The sequence below is a fragment of the Sander lucioperca genome, chromosome 1 (assembly GCF_008315115.2).
Source record: "Sander lucioperca isolate FBNREF2018 chromosome 1, SLUC_FBN_1.2, whole genome shotgun sequence".
NCBI lineage: Eukaryota > Metazoa > Chordata > Actinopteri > Perciformes > Percidae > Sander > Sander lucioperca.
Genome location: NC_050173.1, coordinates 11,243,544 through 11,258,659, shown reverse-complemented (window position 1 = coordinate 11,258,659; position 15,116 = coordinate 11,243,544). Strand labels below are relative to the sequence as shown.

The following is a 15,116-nucleotide window of genomic DNA, read 5'->3' as shown; positions in this document are numbered from 1 at the left end:
AAAACACAACGGCAAATAGGAAAACACAACAGAAAAAATGAAAACACGACAGCAAATATGAAAACAAAACGGCAAATAAGAAAACACGACAGCAAATAGGAAAACACGACAGCAAATATGAAAACACGACGGCAAATATGAAAACACGACGGCAAATAGGAAAACACGACGGCAAATAGGAAAACACGACGGCAAATATGAAAACACGACGGCAAATATGAAAACACGACGGCAAATAGGAAAACACGACGGCAAATAGGAAAACACGACGGCAAATAGGAAAACACGACAGCAAATATGAAAACACGACAGCAAATATGAAAACACGACAGCAAATATGAAAACACGACAGCAAATAGGAAAACACGACAGCAAATATGAAAACACTTCAACAAATCACAAAACACAACGGCATTAACTTCTACCGGAAAAGGTAGGGCCTATCTAGTAGAGGACGGACCCTCCTGATTGGACAGACGCACTGTCTGTCTTTTGACAGGAAGGAGAGGTGAAAAAATAAAAGTGCCTCACTGTCTATGCTTTTAACAGACGGACTAGCCGTTTCTCATTTCAAAACACTGGACGAAATGGATGTGGAACTATGAACTGTGTTGTTGGTGAATCGGCGTCAGTCTGCTTGCAGGAGGAGAATGTTCTGTCAGGAACTTTGCTCGCAACGTGCAAAGGTAGGTAACGTTACCGACACCGATAGGCTTTAATGTAAGCAATAGTCGTTTTGTCTTATTTATCCCATGTCAATAAATTAAAAACTCGTGGGAGTTCATGTTTGTACAGTAGTCATAACACTTACCGGTAAGGAGAATTGCAGTAGCTAACCGTTTACATTAGCTTGTAGTTTACTGCATGTATGCAACATTAGCTCATTGTCCAGTAGCTTCTAGCTTTCAGACAAATGCAGTGCAAAATATGATCAGCAACTACAAGGTAAACGCTACCAGCTAATGAGCTACCACAGACAGTATGATATGCATTAAACTGCAAGTGAGAAAGGGTAAATAGTACTGTAAACACACAAGCTACAAGGCTACAACCAACATATGAAAAGTCATAATACCTCCATTGATAAACACCCACTAATACAGTAAAGGTAGGTGTAAGTGTGTTAAATGGTCAACAGTTGTCAGTTAAGACCATGATGAAGAAACTACACCAGTACACAGTTACATGAAGTACCTTCATGTTTCAGTATGCTTAAATATACTTGTGATACAATTCTAATCTTACCAGGACAGGTTGGATAACTACTGGACTAACCTAATCTTTCTCCTTCTGTCTGCAGTCTTGAAGCAACACCATCATCGGGAGCTGAGTCTGATCGCCGCTTCATGTTGAATATACTTGTGTACAGTATATAGTAATGTTTGAATAAATGTTATAATAAAGATACACGTTTCATTAATGTCTTTTTAGAGCTTGTATACCTAACTAGTTATTAAAACAGGTAGCATCTGAATATAATTACTCAGTTAGAAGTTTCCTGTGTCCAGGTCATAATTTGATGGAAAAATAAACATTGAAAAACAGTTTATATTATATACACACCCAAAAACTTAAAAGACACAGACAAACTAGTTAATTTAATGCATTTATTTTTTGAATGGCAATCTCTAATATAGCAAATAATCTATTCAACATCTCTTTTTGGCCTCTGTCTCCCTGCTTGTCTTTTGCTTTCCCTCTCCTCCTCATCTCTCCCTTCTGGTGACGCTAGTGCAGCCACGACGCTGAAGTTGGCATCCGATTCGCAGCTTCTGATTTGGCAGTTAAGGGGAACTTAAAACTGTTTTTTTAACCTCTTACTGTATTGAATGAGTGTTAGTCATTAAGGTAAATTTATAATTATGTCTAAAACACACTTTTAGATTTGTGAAAGCTTTATTGTCTTTATGAGAACACAATAAGTTTTTTTCACATATAAACCACATTAGACTAGGTCTAGATCCACCTAGACTTGTCAAATCTGGACTACATTATCCCAGAGAGGCTAAGGAGTCTTAAAAACACATTTTGGGATTTGTGAAAGCTTTATTCTATTTGTGAAAATGCCATAAAGGGAGATTTTACTGTTTTTTGCATATGTAGACCACATTGGACCAAGTCCACATCCAAAACCACAATACCTAAACTTGTCAAAACTGGACAAGAATTAACTCACTCTCTCCATGTCATTTATTATATCCATGAGCAGGTCTTCCCCTGTACTTGTGTAAACACGGTAACGCAAACTTGGTAATCTACAGTGGGCAATACAGCACCGTAAAGAAAAGACCTTTACGACAGCAGGTGTGGTGAAAATACTACCACTTTTGTCCAAAGTGGCCGCTAGAATTAACACAAACTGAAAGTTACATATAGCCACTTTAAGTCATAGAAAAAAATGTCTTCATGAATATAATGTGGAACTGCTGTAGACCTATCTCTGACAGCAACACATTTAGGATGTATTTGATCCTGTCAGAAGACACCATGGTGCACACTTTATCAGAGAGTGTGTCACAGCTGTCGAGGAAGTTTGACAGGTATTTCACAATCCTGTCCAGCTGGGTTTCATCATCAAAGAAGATCGGGACCCAGCGTTCCCCAGAAGTGGGGTTGCTCCTCACCTGAGACAATGGCCTATGAAGTATGAATTAAAAAAAATCTTAATAAATACTCAGTCCTGCCTCTTTTTCTGAGGAAAGGTGAGAAAACAACACTTATGTTGAAGGAGAAGGATTTGAAGAGTAAATTAAACCACTGGCAAATCTATGACGATATTTGGATTGATTTCCAAAAGGTAAAAATAACTTTTTCTACTTTTCTTTTGAAGTGAGAAGGAAGACCTGCTCATGGATATAAGAAATGACATGGAGAGACGTGGACTTGTACGTTGAATGTTAATTAGCAAAGGCCATGCTGTGGCAATAAAATAAAACAGTTTATTTAGCCTCTCTGGGATAATTTAGTCCTGATTTGACAAGTCTTAAGTATTGTGGTTTTGGATCTGGACCTGGTCCAATGTAGTCTATATGTGAAAAATACAGTAAAATCTCCCTTTATTGCATTTTCACAAATAGAATAAAGCTTTCACAAATCTCAAACTGTGTTTTTAAGACTCCTTAGACTCTCTGGGATAATTTAGTCCTGATTTGACAAGTTTAGAAAAATGGTGAAATCTCCCTTTATTGTGTTCTCATAAAGACAATAAAGCTTTCACAAATCTAAAAGTGTGTTTTAGACATAATTAATAATTTACCTTAATGACTAACACTCATTCAATACAGTAAGAGGTTCAAAAAACGGAGGATCAGTCACTTAGCAATGTAAATTATGTTTCCCTGCTGAATCGGACAGTTTTAAGTTCCCCTTAAATTTCCCCTTAACTGCCGAATCGGAAGCTGCGAATCGGATGCCAACTTCAGCGTTGTAGTGCAGCCTCCATTTGTTCCTTAGTCCCTGTTAAAAGACAGCAAACACAATAAAAAGATCTTTACCATTATAAATGCTATAACGGAATGTTATACTTGTTACATGGGAAACTACTCATACATTTTAGCTTTCATTTAACGTTGCTAGTGAAGTTAACAAGGTGCAGCTTTACCTCCAATCCTGCAGCTACAACTGATAAACACACCAATTTCTAAATCTCTGCTAACATTACGCATATACAGTAACGGCTTACAAAAAGAGATGAAAATGCCACCGGACATTAAACTTTACGAACACAAATGGCATAAAAGCCAGCAACACAGCTAGCTAGCTAACAGCCTAATGTTAAATGATAGGTTCAGTTAGCTTAACGTTAGCTCGGGGTGTATCTACCTAATTATAATAGCAATTTGTACCAGCATTAATGCGTAACACTTGACATTGATGTAACACATTAACGGTGATAACAAATGTACGGCAAACACTAAATATACTTACATTTAAATGTTAATTGTGCCATCAGCGATGCCGCTCCAACTCCCACTTAGGTCCGCCATTGTTGTTGTTTTTTTAACGAGCCGGCAAAGCCGCGCGCATAGGATTGTGGGTGATTTGGGAGCGCGAAAGACAGACAGTGCGTCTGTCCAATCAGGAGGGTCCGTCCACTGCTAGATAGGCCCTACCTTTTCCGGTAGAAGTTAATGCCGTTGTGTTTTGTGATTTATTGAAGTGTTTTCCTATTTGCTGTCGTGTTTTCCTATTTGCTGTCGTGTTTTCCTATTTGCTGTCGTGTTTTCCTATTTGCTGTCGTGTTTTCATATTTGCTGTCGTGTTTTCATATTTGCCGTCGTGTTTTCCTATTTGCCGTCGTGTTTTCATATTTGCCGTCGTGTTTTCCTATTTGCCGTCGTGTTTTCATATTCGCTGTCGTGTTTTCATATTTGCCGTCGCGTTTTTCTTATTGCTGTTGTGATTTGCACTTCAGGGCCACCGTAGTTGTGATATTTGCAGTGCGTTTGCTGAATGCCGCGCATGTGTTGTCAAATTAATGAAGTTGTTTTTCTTTTTGCATCGCTTCTTTTTTCGGGGTTTGCGTGCTTTTCTTTTTGCAACGTTTTTTATTTGCAGCGCGTTTATCTATTTGGTTGTGTTGTGTGTATTTGCAGTGTGTTTGCTGAATGCTGCACATGTGTTGTCAAATTAATGAAGTTGTTTTCTTAATTTGCTTGTGTTTTGTCTATTTGCGTGTGTTTTCTTAAGTTGCAGGGTGTCTGCCCCTGTCGGCCACCCACCGTACCTAATAGTCTCTAAAATTACCATTGAGCTAAATCAACAAATTTGATCTCTAATGCAGTTTTTGTAAAAGATGAACATAGTTGCAGGACTATTAGATAGTATTGCTTTATATGATACATTTAATCTAATGCAACCAGACTCTAAATGCAATGCAAACCATGCATAACAGAATACAGTACCACTTGTCACAAAACATAAACTATGTTCATAAGCTACAGATTAGATTACTAATTATTTATTTTCTGTGTGTCCATGCAGGAACTTCTCCCAAACCGAAAGAAAAGCATGATGGGATAGTTTATGGGGAAATATCGGGATTGTTCTAGGCAGGATAATGTCAGATAGACCCCCAGGCTTTTTGCATAAACACGCACACACACACACACACACACACACACACACACACACGATTACTCAAAGGGACCATCATTCTCTCCCTAAATCTGTTTATCCTTACCCATCCTCCATTCTATCCTCTTCTTTCTCTGTCATTTCCTCCAGATCACAGCTGACTTTACGGCATTTATGTTTGCTGACACATCAGTATCAGCGGCAGAAGGATAAGTTTCATGTGAGAGAAATGACAAGGCAGGAGAGAGCAGTGAGACAGAGGGGAGACAGACTGGTTAAGATGGTGGTGTAAAAGAGAAGAATTAAAAAGAGACATAGAGAAAGAAAAAAATATTGAGCCTCACATAAGGGGCAGAGACACACGTGTGCCTGAGGGACTATTGGTCTTTATTACATTAACCAACACAATACCAGTCTGTGCCTTTCTGTTCTGCTCTCTCTGTTTTCTGCTCGGATCCAAACCTTTTCCTTTACGGAAAATGGATTTGTTTGACGTCATGTACAAAATGAAATCAAACGCACATAACCCTACAGCACATTTGATGACAAGCTTTCTATGGAATTCACAGGAACATGAGATGTATTGAATCCTCCCTACATGACATGAAAATAAATGTGACAAACTAATATGCAAATGAGGTGGCATCTCCTGTAAACTGTCCATCTATCCATCTATCCTATATTATCACTACCCATATTACTTTGAGAGTAATAACACCAGGCTGAAAAGCAGTGTTTCACTGCCCTGTCTGGCTGAAAGCCTGTTTCACTTGGATGTGGTTGGGTGTGGTGGTCAAACGTGTGCGTTATTGCCCCTGTAACCACACCCAACAGTGATGTCACAGGGTTTTTGGAGTACACCTGTACATCACTGCAGCAAGATGAAAAGTTGAACCACTGGAGGTCAGCAAAAACTGCATTTTCAGAAGTGTAAAGTTACTCTTTAAAGTGTAGTTAAACATCAAACATAACACTCTCCTACCAACCACAGACAGGGGCCTAAACTTCTAAATTGCTATGTTCCTTTAAATTTCTTCTTTTTTTTCTATTTGTTTTGAATCATATGTATTTTATTTACAATGCATATGGAGAATTCTATCAATAGACCCTATCATAACCCTTAATATTATATGTATTTGTATATGACTTTTCATTTGTATAGCTATATAAAAATCACATTTTGCCTTTTGAACTTCTCTTTATTTAGATTTTCTACAGTTCTTTCTTCAACTGTCGTGTTTTTCTGTATAGTAATTCCTGATTGTGTGTGTTCAACCTCCCTGTTTATATTTTTTTAAATGTTGTATAGATTCTCAAATGTGTGTAGAAGATGGGGACAGGCCAATGAGCAGTGTTTGATTATTCTTTGAATCAATTAAAATCCATTTGTCCACTGTAACAACGTCTGTTTTTTGCCAAATACAAACACACACTCAGACACAAGCACAACATACTTTTGTCAATGGGCTTTACTAACCTTTAAAACCAACCTGAATGTGTCCCCCTTGTGTTTGAAACCCATAATTGATTGATTGTTTGATTAGGTCTTCTGTAGCCTGAGGCGGGGGCTTTATGCCTCCACAAGTGCTTGCTGCCCCCTAAATCCATTTTTAATCAAATACCCAACAAGGGAGGTGAGAGCCCTTGGACCAATTCTATTCACCTTATATATGCTTCCTCTAGACAATATTATTAGGAAACACTCCATTAACTTTCACTGTTATGCGGATGATACCCAATTATACCTATCAATCAAGCCAGATGAAACCAGTCAGTTAGTTAAACTTCAAGCATGCACTAAGGACATAAAATCCTGGATGACCTACAATTTCTTGATGTTAAACTCAGACAAAACCGAGGTTATCGTGCTGGGCCCTAAACACCTCCAAAACTCATTATCCAAAGATATAGCTACTCTGGATGGCATTGCTGTGGCCTTTAGCACTACTGTCAGAAATATTGGTGTTATTTTTGATCAGGATATATCCTTTAGAGCCCACTTAAAACAAATCTCAAAAACAGCCTTTTTTCACCTGCATAACATTGTCAAAATTAGGCACATCCTGTCTCAAAACGATGCTGAAAAACTAGTCCATGCATTTGTTACTTCAAGTCTGGACTATAGTAATTCCTTACTATCAGGTTTCTCAAGTAAGTCCATTAAGACTCGCCAGCTGATCCAGAATGCTGCAGCGCATGTGCTGACAAGAACTAAGAAAAGAGACCATATTTCTCCTGTATTAGCTTCTCTGCATTGGCTTTCTGTAAAATCCAGGATTGAATTTAAAATCCTTCTCCTGACCTACAAAGCTCTTAATGGTCAGGCACCATCATATCTTAAAATGCTCATAGTACCTTATTGTCCCACTAGAGCACTGTGCTCCCAGTTACTTGTGGTTCCTAGAGTATCTAAAAGTAGAATAAGAGCCAGAGCCTTTAGCTATCAGTGGAACCAGCTCCCAGTCTGGGTTCGGGAGGCAGACACTGTCACCACATTTAAGAGTAAACTTAAAACCCTCCTCTTTGATAAAGCTTATAGTTAGGGAGTGAGGAGTGGCAGTGACAGACATATCACCCCTTCGCTTCTCTGCTTCTCTTCATAGTCGTTAGATTCATCTATCGACCCTTATAGAGCTGGCTCAGGTTTGCTTTGGACCAGCTCTTAGTTATGCTGTTATAGTTTTAGACTGCCGGGGGACTTCCTTTGACACACTGAGCTCCTCTCTCTTTCCATCTGTGTGCATCCATGTCCCAGAAATGCTTGTTACTAATTTAGCTCGGGGGACATTATTCCCCAGAGTCCTTATGTTTTTTCACCCCGCAGTTGTCCTTGGATTAGGGTGGCACCTAAATCATAATTGCAGCTGCCGCCGTGGTCCTGCTCCACGCCCTGCTATGCCCTGCTACGTCCTGCTATACTGCTAAAATTGAATTGAATTGAATTGAATAGAGCTATAGTGTGTGGAATACTTTTTGTCAGGAAATGTACAAGAAAACGGAGCGGGCACTAAAGTTTAGTTAGTCTAGTCTAGTGTAAGTCGCTTTGGATAAAAGCGTCAGCTAAATGACATGTGATGTAATGTAAGCAGATTGTCACTGATAATGTCCAGGGCTTGGAAACAGAGAAACCTAAAAACTGGAAAGTTAGTAAAACTTAAAAGAAAGCCAAACCTTTTAGAAAATGAGGGCCTAAGAGGATAGAAAACATGGGAAGAAAAGAGTTAACATCCTCACCTGACCACTACGAGGGAGATATTGAGTCTACTGTGGCCAGAAAGGAGAGCAGAGCTGCTGACAAGGCAAACAAAACCAGTGAGTGTTTGAGTTTGAAGAGTTAGAGCTCTGTCTGTGGTCCCCGTGGCGTGAGATTGGTGTTTTTGCACAAGTAGCCGGCGGACGGCTTGCTCATAATCACATAGTCAAAAAAGATGTTATCCTCTCCTGCTAATTGGAAATTGGTCAAACTGCACTAATAGCTGAAGTTCATTTGGAAACCATAACCAGATATTAGCATATCAAAATTGAATCATGTGCTGATTAAGATGTGTAAAAATGTCTCATTTCAATTTCATGTCAAAGATTGAGTAAAGTGCAGGGACAGCTACTGAAGTCCAACTTGTTCTTCTGTAATGACTGTTAAATATTATATATTACTTACTTATCACTCTCTTTTTTTCCTGAAGGTCTATCACTCTGCCATGCAGAACAATCACTCACACTACAGGCATTGTGCACAGTGTTTAAATAGCTCTTCTCATCAATGTCTAGAAATAAAGATGTTTTTTTAACTACTTAATATATGAAATTAAAATTCTTTCAATTGTTTTCTTGATCACAATAGACATCAGTAAAGGATTTTAATCTGTTTAGGTAAAGGTAATTGATTCATTTTCAAAATCGTTGGCTTCAGAATCTTTTGCAGTTTGTGTGGAACGGTTATATAAGAGGGACGGAGAGGGAGACAGAAATACAGAGATCTTAGGTGCTATTCTGGACAGATATGAATGTGAGAAACATAACAGAAGCAGATAAACTGAGCTGTTGCAAAGCTTCCTGGCATTGAAGTGGAATCTTTTACACTGGGGTAAGAAGGTTTCACTGTAGGTATGTGTTAATCTTAAAAATAACAATAGCAACATTATTTTCTTCTAGTTGATGATTTAGAAAAAAAATGTATTTGCCCTTTATATTTAGTATACTCTTCACCTGTTTGCATGGACACAGCTCCCCCGAAATTTCTTCAGTAATGGGTGAATGAGTTTCACATTGCGAAATTATCTCTGCTACGAACCAACTACACCCTCCGTTCCTCTATTTAAATAAAAAAGAGCTGTTTCCCTTAGTTTTTACTGAAAACCTCATTTAAGAAAATGTTACCCATATCTACTTAAAATCATGGCTATATGTGATTTGCTAATATCAATGTGCTCTTAAGTATTTAGTTGTGTCTCTTCGGTTTTTATTGGATTTGTTGTGTCTTGTTCTTCAGGATGCGTGGAGCGACAGCGAGGGTCACGTTTCATTGGACAGCCAACAAGACTACGAGTTGTTGGAAGCCAAACACAAACCTGACAGATTCTACCTACTCTTCAAGAGACCGTTCAGTACCTGTGATCCCAGAGACTACCTCATATAGAGGTGTGTGTAACTTGTAATGTGTAATAATGTGTCTGTGTACATGTCAGGGAAGCTGTAGGTCTAGTGTGCACTTATTAGAGAAATTAAGTTTGGCCTCTGTTTCTCCTTTATATCCATAATCTTGTGTTTGCAGAATTCTTTCAAATGTCCCCCACGAATCAATAGCAACAAGTAATTCTAACTACTAAAGGAGGGTTGACACCATGGGTATAGATGTTTAAACTGCCAGAGCAAACATAGAATCGTATCTGTTGATACCTCAATGAAGAATCCTGTATATTAAGGATGGTGTATTATAACATCCTAATGAAAGGAATTAGCTATGTTTTTATTGTAACTTCACTGGCTTCCTTATAACACTACTGCAGTGTTCTGCTGTTAAGAGTCTCCTATTGTTCTACTGTTGGAGTACTGTTCTATCTTTCTGCTGTCTTATTTCTGTGTCCCCTGTTAAGCGTTCTGAACTACACTGTATGAAACCTGTATAACCTGTGTGAAAAGTACTATACAAATGTTTGACTAATGCAGGATCTTCTCCTGTACATTTATGTCACCCCTCCATTCTACCTGAACGCATGTAAAGGGCGAGCACACTTGTTGTATTATATTTTGCACATGGCTTGAAGCCAAAATAATATCTGTCAATCCTGATCTGACTGAACTTGACAGTTAACAGGTGGGGAGAAGATAACATGTCAGGAAGGCGGTAAAGATGGCGTTTGAGTGCACATGTGTGTAACCTGACACAGTCTCACTGTATGTGTTAGTTATGAATGTGTGTGTGGGAGGGTGTGTGTGTCTGCAGTTTGTGATATTTCCATTGCTGTCTTTAGTGCATTATAAAAAAGCAATGAGACTGATTATCATGGAGAGCTCATGGTTTCAAGTGTGGACATAAAATCCTCAGACAGTTGGACTGATCAGCACAATTTCCACTGTAACATTCATTATGATTATGGTTTCCATGGTGCCGCATCAGACCTCTAAGTTGCAGACACAAAACCAAACCTCATCACCATGACAACATAATGAAAAGTTGCTTTCATAGGGAATTTCAGCCAAATAATAATCCTAAGGGACTGTTAATTTGAAAAACACATCCATGCTGTCTGTGTTCTGCTTTGTAACCATCAAACTTTATTTTCTGATTTATTTTGTGATTGGTAAGGAGGGAACTGTGCACATCATCTATGGATTTTTGGATAAACCACTTGCCTCACTGGAGCAGCTGAACCTGTCCCAGATCCACACGGGAGTACAGAGAGTGCTGATGCTGCGCCCCAACACGCCGTCACCCACCCTGCCTCCAGATGTGCAGACGCTGGATGTCGTGGCTCCAAATGTCATCATCCCAAATCAAGAGACCACCTACTGGTGCTTCATACAGAAGCTGCCTGAAAACATGCCCAAGAACCACATTGTTATGGTAAAAATGCCTCTGAAAATAGAAACGCTTAACATAGAGTTTTACACACAGTAGAGATGGATAGGGAGATTGTGCACAGGCAGCTATTATTATTGCTCCTTGTTTACCAGCTGGGCCTAACGAAACAAGAGAGGCATTGTCATGGTTAAAAAGAACCAAAAAAAAAACACATCACCTCACATTCTTATTCCTTTCTCACAGAAATATGAACAGGTTGAGTACAAAAAAAGAGTATTATATATGACAATGGAAGCTATTGGTGCATAGAATTAATTTCAGATATGTGTTGTTCTGACACCTTTTCTAAGGTAAAGCAGTAAAAACACATAAAACAACATGACTCTCACTTGTTTCTTTTTTCCATCTCCCTCTCGGTTCCTGTCAGTATGAGTCAGTGGTAACTCCAGGTAACGAGGCTAACGTGTATCACATAGACATGTACGAATGTTCTCCGGATGTCAGCAACGTTTGAGAGTATAGCAGCTCCTGTGATGACAAGATGAAGTCGAGCAAGCTCAAGTTTTGCTGTCATCTGCTTGCTGCATGGGCTATGGGTGCTATATATATATATATATATATATATATATGTATATATATATATATATATATATATACACCAGTCTGCTGGTGGCCAGCACAACAAAGGACAAGGGAAGAATTAGTAAGAATTATCACCTAACTCGGAAGTGTTTTTGCCTTTTTTAGCTTGTTTTAGATTTTGCACCCCACAAACTCACTCTTATCAGTGTCGTTTCTAGCAATAGCAGCCAAAACAACTAACTGATTAACCCACAGTACAATACCTGCAACCTCCGACTCCAAATGAATGCTAATGTTAGTCTACCTGGCTGTAGGCAACTGCTTGCTAACATTGTTATAAGGTGATATGTCAATGTTGACTAGCAGCTTGTTCTGCTGCCCCCAAATGGTCAAAACAACGAGTATTTCTAACATCCTGGATGCGGCCCTGACAGGCAGCTAGCCAACTACTCAGCCAGCTAAAAGGTGGCAAAAAGAAGAAGAAAAAACGCCTGAATGTTCAGTCCATTAGTTTAAATCTATTTTCAACTAATGGAAACCATTAGGAATAAACACAGTGCAGTGCTTTTTTGAGGCAGAGCTCCAACTGAAATAGTCAGTACAGGAGAAATGCACCTTTTTCCTAAGCCAGCTAGTCAGTCAGTCATGGATCACGCATTAAATCCGCCCACTTACGTACCATGGCTACCAACCAGCCAGCTGACCAAGCAAGCAAGCAGTCTTTTGGTCACATAAAGCAAAGAGGACAGGGAACGGTGAGCTAGTCACCATATTTCTCTGCTCCGCTCCCCACTGTATCATAGCTAGCCTGGCCTCTTGTCTGATTGGATTATCTGCCAGTCAAACAAAAACAAACAGGATGCTTTCTGTGAGCTGTGAAGACAAGATTAGGTGGGAAATATTCAGGCCTCTTTCATCACCTCCTAATAGTGTTGTTTCATTCTCCCTGGCACCGCATCAGAAGGGAAACGTGGCCTTGCAAAAACACAAAACAAGAGAGAAAGAGAAAAACAGAGTGGGAGAAGTTTGAAAGAGGAGAGAAACAATAATGTATGACACTGTCAGAATGCGGAGAGGAGATAGCACCAGAGAAAAAGAGATGCGTGTGTAACTGAGAAAGCAAGTCTCTAAGGATGTTACAAGATTAAATCAAACAGTTCTCTCTTCCATTACAAACTGTGTGTATCAGCAGAAGTGGCTTAAGGTGGTCTGAAATACGATTAAATTGAGTTTCCTTGATAAAAGCATGGAGGTTTGATGGTTAGTGGTGAAATTAATATTTGGCACAATAAGCAGAACAATTCTGAATCCAAGGAGTGAAAAAGGAAGAAAAAGAAAATAAATCTCCCAAGTTCAACCAGCCTCTCAGAGGGTGCATCCGAATGACAATACAACCTTTCTCTGTGTAGAAATAATCAATGAACATTGTTTCAGCCAACTCATAGATCCCTAAAAGACCTTAGACATTTGAAGGTTCTCAACAAAGGAACATACTTGATGCAAAGGCTAAACTGGTTTGAATCTATGAGGTTATGGTCCATTTTCTGCATTATAAATCAGTTTATAATATACTTTTCCTTCTTTCTGTTACAATTTTAGACTCTGAGTGGTTGGGAGTTTGTGAGTAGGCATGCCTTTAATTTTAGAGGCCACCATCAAGCATTGTTTAGAGAACCCCACTAGTAGAGCCAGAGAGGCAGTCTACTATCTCTGCAGTGTGGACAAGAAGATGAATATGACTGATATAATTGTGATTCCTTATATATGTACCATGTTGAGGGGAGCACATTTTAAAGAGGACTGATTTGAGGTGGATTGGGGAACCTGTTATTGAATTTTACATTCATCCTACGGTGGCTGACATGTAACGTTCTCACCTAGAAGATTGAGAAACACCTGTCAAGACTCCAGAGAGGCCAGATATATGTGTGTTTTAACACTTAATTGGCACGTTTGCACAGGAATCTGGGTTACTTTTTTGTCATCCTCTTACAATGTCTGTCTTGATATGTCTGTGTTTCCATTGGGGACTTAAGCACATTAAAGTCCCAGCATGTGATAACAGTTTGGTTCCTTTTACTAAAACAAGTGTCCACATACCCATACATTCTTAGAGTTGCTTTGTATGCTGCACACCTCACAATACTACATAAATGGGTAGACGAAGATCCTCCTAATATTACAATGTGGTATGAAAAATGTATGTCCATCTTGCCATTGGAGAGATTATTACATTTACAAAGAAATACGCTCAATGTTTTTGTAAGGGAATGGTCCCCATTAGAATTATACCTGAAAGAAGAATGGCCTAGAGTAATATGTATAGGGGTAGGAATTTGAAAAGTGACTGAAAAAGCACATGAAATATTTAATTTTGCACTGCAACTGCTAGTTTTATTTTACTTACTCTCTTATTTTCATTTTTTCTTTTTTTTTCTTTATGTGACTGTATGTTTATGTTTATGTCTTGTATCACTTGTGGTTTCTTGTATTGTCTCAAATGAAAATAAAATCTTAAAAAAAAAAAATAAAAAAAATAAAAACAAGTGTCCGCATCCAATCCTCTCTCATACAATGCCTATAGAATATAACAACAATCCAAAAGTTATTGTGAAGATGTAACATTTTCAGTAATGAAATACAGGAATAAAAAATGCACCTGATTTTGACTTTTGCACATAAGGAACAAAAATGTTTTTACTCAACAGCTCTAAATCATCTGGACTCTGTGTAGAAGAGTCTTTGCTATGACTTAAAATAAGCAGCGCATAAATAAGAGGAATTATGAATCGTCTTTCTGTGTGTGTGTGTGTGTGTGTACTATCCTCCTGATGCAGGGCTGCCTATGGGTGGACCAGGTTCTTTCGTCTGGAGGTCCATTTCCACAACCCTCTCCTTATATCTGGTACATACAGTCCCTGTGCATAAGCTGTAACACATGCACTCTGTCTTTTTTCTTTCTCTATTACACACACACACACACACACACACACACACACACACACACACACACACACACACACACACACACACACACACACACACACACACACACACACACACACACAGGAGCAGGATTCAGCAGGATTCTCTGTATCTGGTACATACAGTCCCTGTGCATAAGCTGTAACACATGCACTCTGTCTTTTTCCTTTCTCTTTTACACACACACTCTCACACACACACACACACACACACACACACAAGTGCGTCTCACTATCTTTGTGGGGACCTGTCATTGACATAATGCATTCCCTAGCCCCTTACCCTAACCTTAACCATCACAACTAAATGCCTAACCTTAACCCTTACCCTCACCCTAACCATAACCTAATTCTAACCCTAATCCTAAAACCAAGTCTTAACCCTCAAACAGACCTTTAAACTTGTTGGGTCCAGCATTTTGGCCCCACAAAGTTGTCCGGACCCCACAAGT

General features: G+C 39.0%; 1 pseudogene; it reads left to right on the top strand.

Moving 5' to 3' along the window:
* LOC116034930 overlaps window positions 1-14,629 on the top strand; it is a 40,128-nt pseudogene extending 25,499 nt beyond the window's left edge.
* Window positions 14,630-15,116: the final 487 nt, after the last annotated feature.